The following is an 8,434-nucleotide window of genomic DNA, read 5'->3' as shown; positions in this document are numbered from 1 at the left end:
GCTCTGGGTGGTCTGCTCATTGCTTTAACAAAGAAATGCCATTGGATTTGCGACACTTGATGTTTTAAGCAGTTTTATTTTATTTTTGTTTTGGTTCTTGTCTGAATCCAGTGGCGTTGCTGTTGTGTTAATGAGGGAAAACACCACTAATGTTTATTCAGAAACAATATTCTGACTTTGGTCTGGTTGGACACCATCGCTGCAGCTACACGACACGCAGGCAGCGAGCCAGAGGACCACAGGAGGGGCTGGGCTTTTTCTGCCGAATGACGGCTGCACCTGGTTCAGATGAGGACTTTCTCCATCGCTGCTGGTCAGGGAATGATGCTGTTCCAGTGGAAAACAAAAGAACTGGCTGCGAGGACTGATTGTCTCTCCATCTGTCTGGCAGAGGCAGTCTGGTGTTCTTCGTTTTATTCTTCTGAGGACAAATCCTCCAAAGTGAGGATCAATTTTTTATCCTAGCCGGCTGTGCTGTGGCCCGAGCCTGACTCTCTGACTCCTTTTGTGGCTTTTTTATCTCTGTACTCAGCTGCTGAAGAGCCATAAAGAGAGCACTGTCAGCCTCTGTGGGAGTCATCCTCATGTTATCTTCCTCCTATGACTAATATATGGAAATAAGCTGGAAAACTGGCGAAGTTTTCCTAGTTGAGTCCTGCTAACTAGATTAAATCAACAAAATGTGAAAATAAAATGTTCTAAAGGAGAGAAGCTTATTGCAAACAAATAAAAAAAAGCATATAAATAAATATGATGCAGCATTTTAACAACATAATGCTGTAAAAACTTATAATGGCAACACAAAAAAGTCAAAGTAATCGTAATTCAAGGTTCACAATTAGCTTTTCTGGAGTTTTTATGCACAGTTCACGGTCTTCAGCAGGGGATACGGTTTTCTCAGACATCACGGAGATCACATGGTTGTCATTTCTCCTATTGATTCATTGCCAAATGTCAAGAGAGTGGCTCTGATCAACTATGAGCCTGTCAGAGGGCTGACAGTGAGTAGGAAGGAGGAATGAGGAAGGAGTTGGCGTGCTGTTGATGTAGCTCTTTTAGTTAAGACTGTGCTGCTCATCCCTTCTGTCTGCATTTATATGTTAACTTAAAGGACCAATGTGTAGGATTAACAAGCTTCTAGACTGCAACCAAATGAACGCCCCTCCCCTCACTCCTTGGAAAAATACAAAAAGGTGATGAAAGGCCCTTGTTATGTTGTTTATTCTGGGCTCCTGTAGAAACATGGTGATCAGGCATGGCAGCATTGTAGATCTGAAGCTCTCTAAAATAATCAAAACACAGCAGTTCTTAGTTTCAGGTGGTTGTACCCTAATGAAAATAAGTCATTATTCATAATTATGAATCTTTTCCACCAATAGTTCCACCTAAATCCTACACACTGGCCCTTTAAATGAACTGAAACCAATGCTGAGCTGTGTTTACAGGAGTAGAAAAAGCTGGTTGGTGGACCTTCAGTTGTGATATTATTTTGTTAAACTTTTGACCTTTCCAAGGTCAATAAAGAACTTTCAATTTCCTTAAATATATTTGACAATAACTATGTAGTTGATACTTGTACAATGAATGAAACCTGAAATTAATAAATTGCTTATACGCTTCATTTGAGATTAAAGTTTTACTTCATCCATTATATCGTAGATACTTCAGATGGGGGATGCATATACGAGGGGAAAACTTGGACAGAGGGAATCATGCATTTCCTATTTATATTCTAATTTATATAAAATGTGATAGTTGGATTAATTTAATACACTTAAAGGTGGGGAACCACTGTTGTGTGTTATTGCTGCTCCCACAAATGGTACTTTTAACTCCCACATTGGTCGAGCATCTGAATTATCGCTTCCTCTTCAAAACCCAGCCTGAAGAGCCGTTAGACATTGTTATGCAACAGTAACCTGCCATCTTGTTTGTTTTTCATAATCTGAGTATGTGTTTACCAGATTATTCCAGCCCAGTTATAACGTGAACATGCCCTGCAGCTGTTTTCAAGAAACCACGTTTAGAAAGGAATCCTCCACACTGGTGACCACAGCCACTGATGCCTTTTCCAGATGCCTGTCAAAGGCCGCTCTGCCCAACACGAGCTCCCTAAACATCTGTGAAACTCAGCTTCTCTCTGTGGGTTTGTCACCTCCTCGCTTCCCCTCCTCCTAAACTCTTCTGTCTGTTTTTTTTATCTCCACTCCGTCTCCTCGTGTCTCTCATGTTCCTGCTGCTCTGCATCAGTGCAGGGAGCGCAACAGAAACTTAATAAGTCTCAGTGGATTGCAGATGGTCAGTGCAGTGAGACAAAACAAAGATGTTCCACTTTCACTCTGTTGCTGTTTAATTGCTTGTTCAACAGTGTGGAAGCAAACGGATCTGTTTGCTACGCTGCACCATGCACCCACAATGAGTCTGGTGCAGGATAGAATAAGATAGGGTAGAATTGGTGCCCTGTTTGCCCGGTGGTTTTATGGCAACAGCCACAAACAGCAGTGTCCCCAGTGTGAATATGGCCTGGGACCATTGTTACAGCTCCCCTTCTCTCTCTCACTCTCTCTCTCTCTCTCTCCTCTAGTTGCCTATCAGCTCTCAAATAAAGGCATAAAATGCCCCAGAAAAAAACTCTTAAAAAAGACAAAAATAAATATCTTTGGAAAGCCAAACTTACAGAAACACTGTGAAAATATTAGACACGTACATAATAGGTTATGAGGTATTAGAGAAAGCATTTTGCAAAAGTATATTTGCTCAAGATAACAAGGACAAAAACACTGGAATGAAGGAAAGAAGAGGTTGGAAGAAAGGATGAGGGTTAAAAAAAAGAAACAATGACAAAGCTACAGATAAATAGATAAATGAGCAGTGTATCATTTAGGAAGATGACGACCTTTACATTCAGTGCAGTAACATTTGTAGATAGTGAAAAGCTTTATAGATAATATTTGAAAAATACAGCAGAAAGATGCCTTTGAGCAATTTAAATATGAGATGTAAAATATTCTTTTCTTCAATATACAGTTTCACTGCACAAGTATTACTGTAAACTGATGTTTGTATGCTAACTCCAGTTTGGGACCAGCCTGTATTTGGCAGTACCGGTTAAGTCAGAAAAAGAGGAAACACAACACATACAATGACAATAGGCAGCCAGCCCGTAGGCCCAGCCACCTAATAACAGAGAGGAAGCACAGCTGATTGTATTACAGTGTTCGACAGAGGACAAACCTTGTTTTGAACCAGTAGACAAGTAATCGCTACAAACAAAGATGAAACCTGAGAATGGAGTAAATGGACAAGTCTGGACCAGAGAAATAAAACAATGTCTGGAGGAGTGACAACAACATGGAGGCATGAATTTGAGTATCAAACACTAACAACACGGGAAAACCATGTCAGCTGTGTGTGGGTGGAGTGACTTCCACCGTGTTTCATGACTAATAGATGTTCAGTCAACAGGACGGATCAACAGATGCTGCAGAGCCCCTGTAGCACAACGTCTTACATGCAGCTCTGCTATCCGTGCATAACACACATGAATGGCTGGAACTTTATAATATGGGTCTGTATTACTGTATATACAGTATGCAATTATATAGGTAACATTTACACATAGAACCTGCAGGATCCTCATTTACTTATTTTATTTTTTCCATCAGATTTTCCCTGCATCTGCCTGGTATGATGATGTTTCCTTTGTGCTGTAATTTCTTTCTCTTTGGATTTTGTTCATACACATGATGTTAGCATCTCTGATTCCGTGTTCTTTTCTTTGTCTCATGTGCCTCATTTATTTTAAAGAAATAAAAAACTAGAATACCTGCCAACTTTTCTACAGCAGTTTGAGGAATAAAATGTAAAAACCTATAAGAACTTGTAATAAGTTGATACGTTTTCTCACATGATTTCACACACTTTTTGAACAGCTTTCTAATTTAAACTGGACCAATTTTAGCACGCTGTAGCATACTTACACATAAATGCATAAAAGTGGTATTGTAGTTAAATCTAGCAAGTTGATGAGTTTCTTTCATCCAGCTGATTGTAGATGGTAACACAACGTTAGCCTGTCGTGCTGCGTTAGATTTCTGCATCACATGGTCCATGTTGAATTAGTTGTTTATAGTTACAGCAGGCATAACACTGATGCTTTACCAGGAAATACACAGGGAATACAGAAACAGTTCATGTTGAATGTGTTATTCAAAGGGACGCCTGAACAGAGCTGCTGTTCCCAGACACTGATAAGAGCTAATTAAGGCAGTTCAACACCTGATATGGACGATTCCAGACACCCACTCCAGCTCTCCTTGTTTTGTGTTGAGAAGTCTAAAACAAGAACAGCTGTATCAGGGAGTATGACGCTGAACTACACTGTGCTCTTTAACATGAATGTGAGCTGAACTGGAAGGGCTCCGTATATAGTTATTCATTAGCAGCGTAAACGCGGCTTAACAACATATGATTAAGTTTCTCATTTAGGCCGACAATGGCTGGTTTGTCTGAAGAACAAAAGGCCCTAATGTGTCATAGTTAACCGTGCAGGATATTTGTTACTGAGGAATAAGGGGGTGTCAGAGGACAAAAAATAAAACCATGAGTCACGGTACTGTGCATGTACAGCATGTGTGTTGCTTTCACATGCATGTTTGTGAGTGTATAAGTTACAGCCTGTAGAATATGCCCTGTACCCGGAGGCCAACCTGCCTGCTTGTATGTTTGTGTTCCTGATGCATGCTGGTGCAAAAAGCACCACCACAAATACTGAGTCAGATGACAGAAAGAGGATTGATGGATTCATGATTTTAGTATCTGTCCCATTGACTACCATCTTATAACAGTATGCAAGCAGTTTATCTGCTGCAGAAGCAGAGTTATATAAACGTGGATGGTGCAACTAAATGACAGCATGATAACTTATTTTATTTTCTCTCTGTCTCTCTGTTCCCTCAGCTGGGCACCCTGGAAAGGTTTCACTATTGGGCAGTGGTGCCCGTGCCAGTATTCACCAAATATTTACTTTGTCCCTGTGAGCATTCACTTGTTGCCATTTTAAAAGCTGTTGCAACCAGGCCTATAATGTTATTATTAACACCAGTGCTTTTTCTGCAATGAGAAGTCAAAAGGTCTACAGTAAGAAAGACCTACTTTAGGAAGCTATTTGTACCAACATAATATATGATCGAAATAACAGAAGATCATCTAAATGAATGAGTAAAAACACTGATTGTAAAACTTTACTTTCTTAATCTGTGTGAACGATAAAGTGTCAGATTTACTGAGCTGGGGCCCATTTCACAAAAACTATCTGTGAGCATTGCTTACATGCAGATTGCATTACCTTGACAAATCACTGTTGCTCAGAAATGACACATATACTGTGTTTGTAAATAGTACGGATCTCTCACATGCTAGTGTGTGGATCACAAGTCAAAATTAACACGAGAGCAAACGATCTTGTATTGCACATTGAGACTGTCTTCCCATTAAAAATGACTCCATATGTTGTTGGTGCAAGCAACTTATTACAACTGATAGTTGCCTTTTATTCTTAGGCAACATATAGCAGCCATAGATATTATGAAGGGGGCAAAGAAGGAAATTAAGTGATGCTATTGCAACAGTCTGCGGAGGGAGGAGGCCGGGGTAGAGAGACTGGTCGACAACTTATTGGGCTTCAACATGGGAGACCGCTGTCCATTTCCTGTTTCAATCCAGCAGTCGGCATGGTTTCTTTTAACCGTGACCTCCATCGTTCTATAACCTTAACCACATGTTTATTATGGTAACCATGATGATGAAGGTCCTCTGACCTTAATGAAGCCAAACCACCAACTCTCACCAAACCTAACCATAAACCATAAAAGGGTTATTATTTTTTTTTTCCACAGTGATTTTTATCAGTTTATCTGGCATGTCTCCTGCTGTATCAGAGGACAGGCACAAACAACATGGTGGTTTAATTTGGAGAACTTGTGAGCAGTCCCCAGTTTAATTCTTGTAACTGTTTTTGATTGTTTTATAGAATATTCTAAGATTACACTTTTTTTACAGTAGAAAAGCACAATATTGTGCCTCCCTTTAGTTTAAATGTTACCATTCACCTGTGCTGCTGCTTCATTTTAATCCTGTGGGTAACACTTATTCATTGTGGTTAATCCCAGCTGGTTGATTTCTAGGTCACACACTGGATGTGAACAGTCTAATACTGTGTTTGTAAAGTCAGGCATTGAAACGTCCTGCTTTTCCACCAGCTTTGCATTCAATCTGAACGACGGGTTACTTGTCTCAGTGTGAGGAATGTGACAAATGAACCATCATACGGATGTTTATACTGACAGTAGTATTACATGATCGCTTCCTAACTTGACTTGGCATTAATCCAGAGTATTTTTGTCACATGACAATATTTAAAAGGTCCCATATTTTTTATATTTGTGTGGGTTTTAAGTACCAAAAGCCATCTCATTATAGTTTTACACCTCCTGTTTCATATTTCTTTCTCTTTAGCAAGAACAGGGCGTTTTGTGTTGGTGTATGAGCCTCTCTTCTGATTGGCTGACTCATGGGACACATGACCAGGTCAATCACAAGTAGCACGTTGTAGCGCACTGATGCTGCTCAGTAAAACTCACCAGTAAATGCAAATGGTGATGGTCAGTCAGTGCTGAAAACAACCACACAGATGGTCATAATCACGTTCTGGTATCTAAAAAAACCCAAAAACTTTAGCCCCTGGTCTCTAATATTACTATTCTTAAGAAATCTGTGCAATGATATGTTAACCTCCTGACATCCAATGATGGTGCAGCGTTACCTCGACATCTCTCTGTTGGAATGACAGCTTTGTGTTGTTATTAAAGTAAAAAAGAAAAAAACAACAACAAAAAAGGTCTGATGGTGGGTCCTGGTAGGTTTAGCTGGGAGCATGAAGGCAGTGACTGCAGTTGTAACATCAAAAAGTTACAGATATCCTGACGGCTTGTTTTAAGGCATGGTTTCTGTATATGGACTGTGTGCATTTCTCTGTGGATCGGTACACAGTGTTTATATTGCAGCTTAGACCTGCTCTATAATCAAAAAACAAAGAAATGGAAATCTCCTTGCTACAATATGGGACCTTTAAATAATACTGTATTGTATATGTATTGGCATGATACATCATGGCCACTCTCAGTGGCTATGTTATTCCTGTTACAAGAGCAGTCATTTGTTCACACCTTTAAATCCATACAATACTCTCTCCACCTCTGTGTGCATCCTGTATGGTCACATTTCACACCACAGCAGATGTTTCCTGTTGAGCTGCAAGGGAGAAATTAATGTTTCTCTTGGAATATGAGCAACAGATGGTGAGAACAGAACAGGAGAAAAGAAAGGTGTGTTGATAGATAACACACTGAATCATGCCGCCGTGCAGAGAGAGCCACATTTTTTAGCTGCCTGTCTGATTACATGTCTTTGTTACTTAAGATATGAAAGGATCCACACAAGAGATTTCACAAAGTAGAGACTTTGAGTGTATTTTTGGGAGGTTGTTTTGATGAGTGGAGTGATGACAACTTAGCATCTGTGGTAACTAACTGATTTACTGTAATCCTAATGGTTTATAATTTACCTCATGGAGCCATGAGTATCTTGCATTATATTAAAATATGATTATTCTGCCATGGTGGCGGCTGCTGCTTCTAATGTTACGAATACCCACTTCTTCTTCTTCTGTTTATGTAAAAACATGTTTCTTTCTAAGCAGTGAAGGATTTTTCTTCAGAAAAATTAGAATCACCCCCTTGCAGTTGTGTGACTCTGCCAACCAGTCCAGTTACAGGAAATATGGTCATAATCTCCTCTTCCTGAGCAACAGCATTAAATAATAGCCACAAGTGTTTTTGCAGAACATCATGATGTCACTGTGAAGTTGACCTTTGACCATTTAGACATCAGACATTTGAGTTAAATTGTGTCATGATTGGCATATGCATTAATGAGTTATGGCCAAAAACATGTTTTATGAGGTCGCAGTGACCTTGACCTTTGACCTTTGACCACCAATAATCTAATCGGGAAGTTGTAGCAAACTTGATTAAATTCCCTCAACATGTTGTTGAGATATCGCTTTCACGAGCGTTATCAATAAGGGATAATCGAAAACTTACCATGATAGGGATGCTCTTTGTGCAGTCGATTTGTCTGTTAAATATGAAACTGGTGCCACTGGTTAGCTTAGCTTAGCTTAGTTTAGCTTGGCTTAGCTTGTATGTGTCCTCCTTTATGCTAAGATAAGCTAACCTACCGCTTGACTATAGCTTCATATTTACCATAGAGACATGAGTAATCAATATTCTCATCCAGCTATTCCTTTAGGTATCTTGACATTTATATTTTAGTTTAAAACATTACAATTTCACTACATTTTAAATTGGTTTTG

The sequence above is a fragment of the Trachinotus anak genome, unplaced genomic scaffold, assembly GCF_046630095.1.
Source record: "Trachinotus anak isolate AG129_WGS33_773 ecotype Australia unplaced genomic scaffold, CSIRO_AGI_Tana_v1 ptg000031l, whole genome shotgun sequence".
Taxonomy (NCBI): domain Eukaryota; kingdom Metazoa; phylum Chordata; class Actinopteri; order Carangiformes; family Carangidae; genus Trachinotus; species Trachinotus anak.
The sequence above is the reverse complement of the archived record's forward strand: the minus strand, read 5'-3'. Positions refer to the sequence as shown.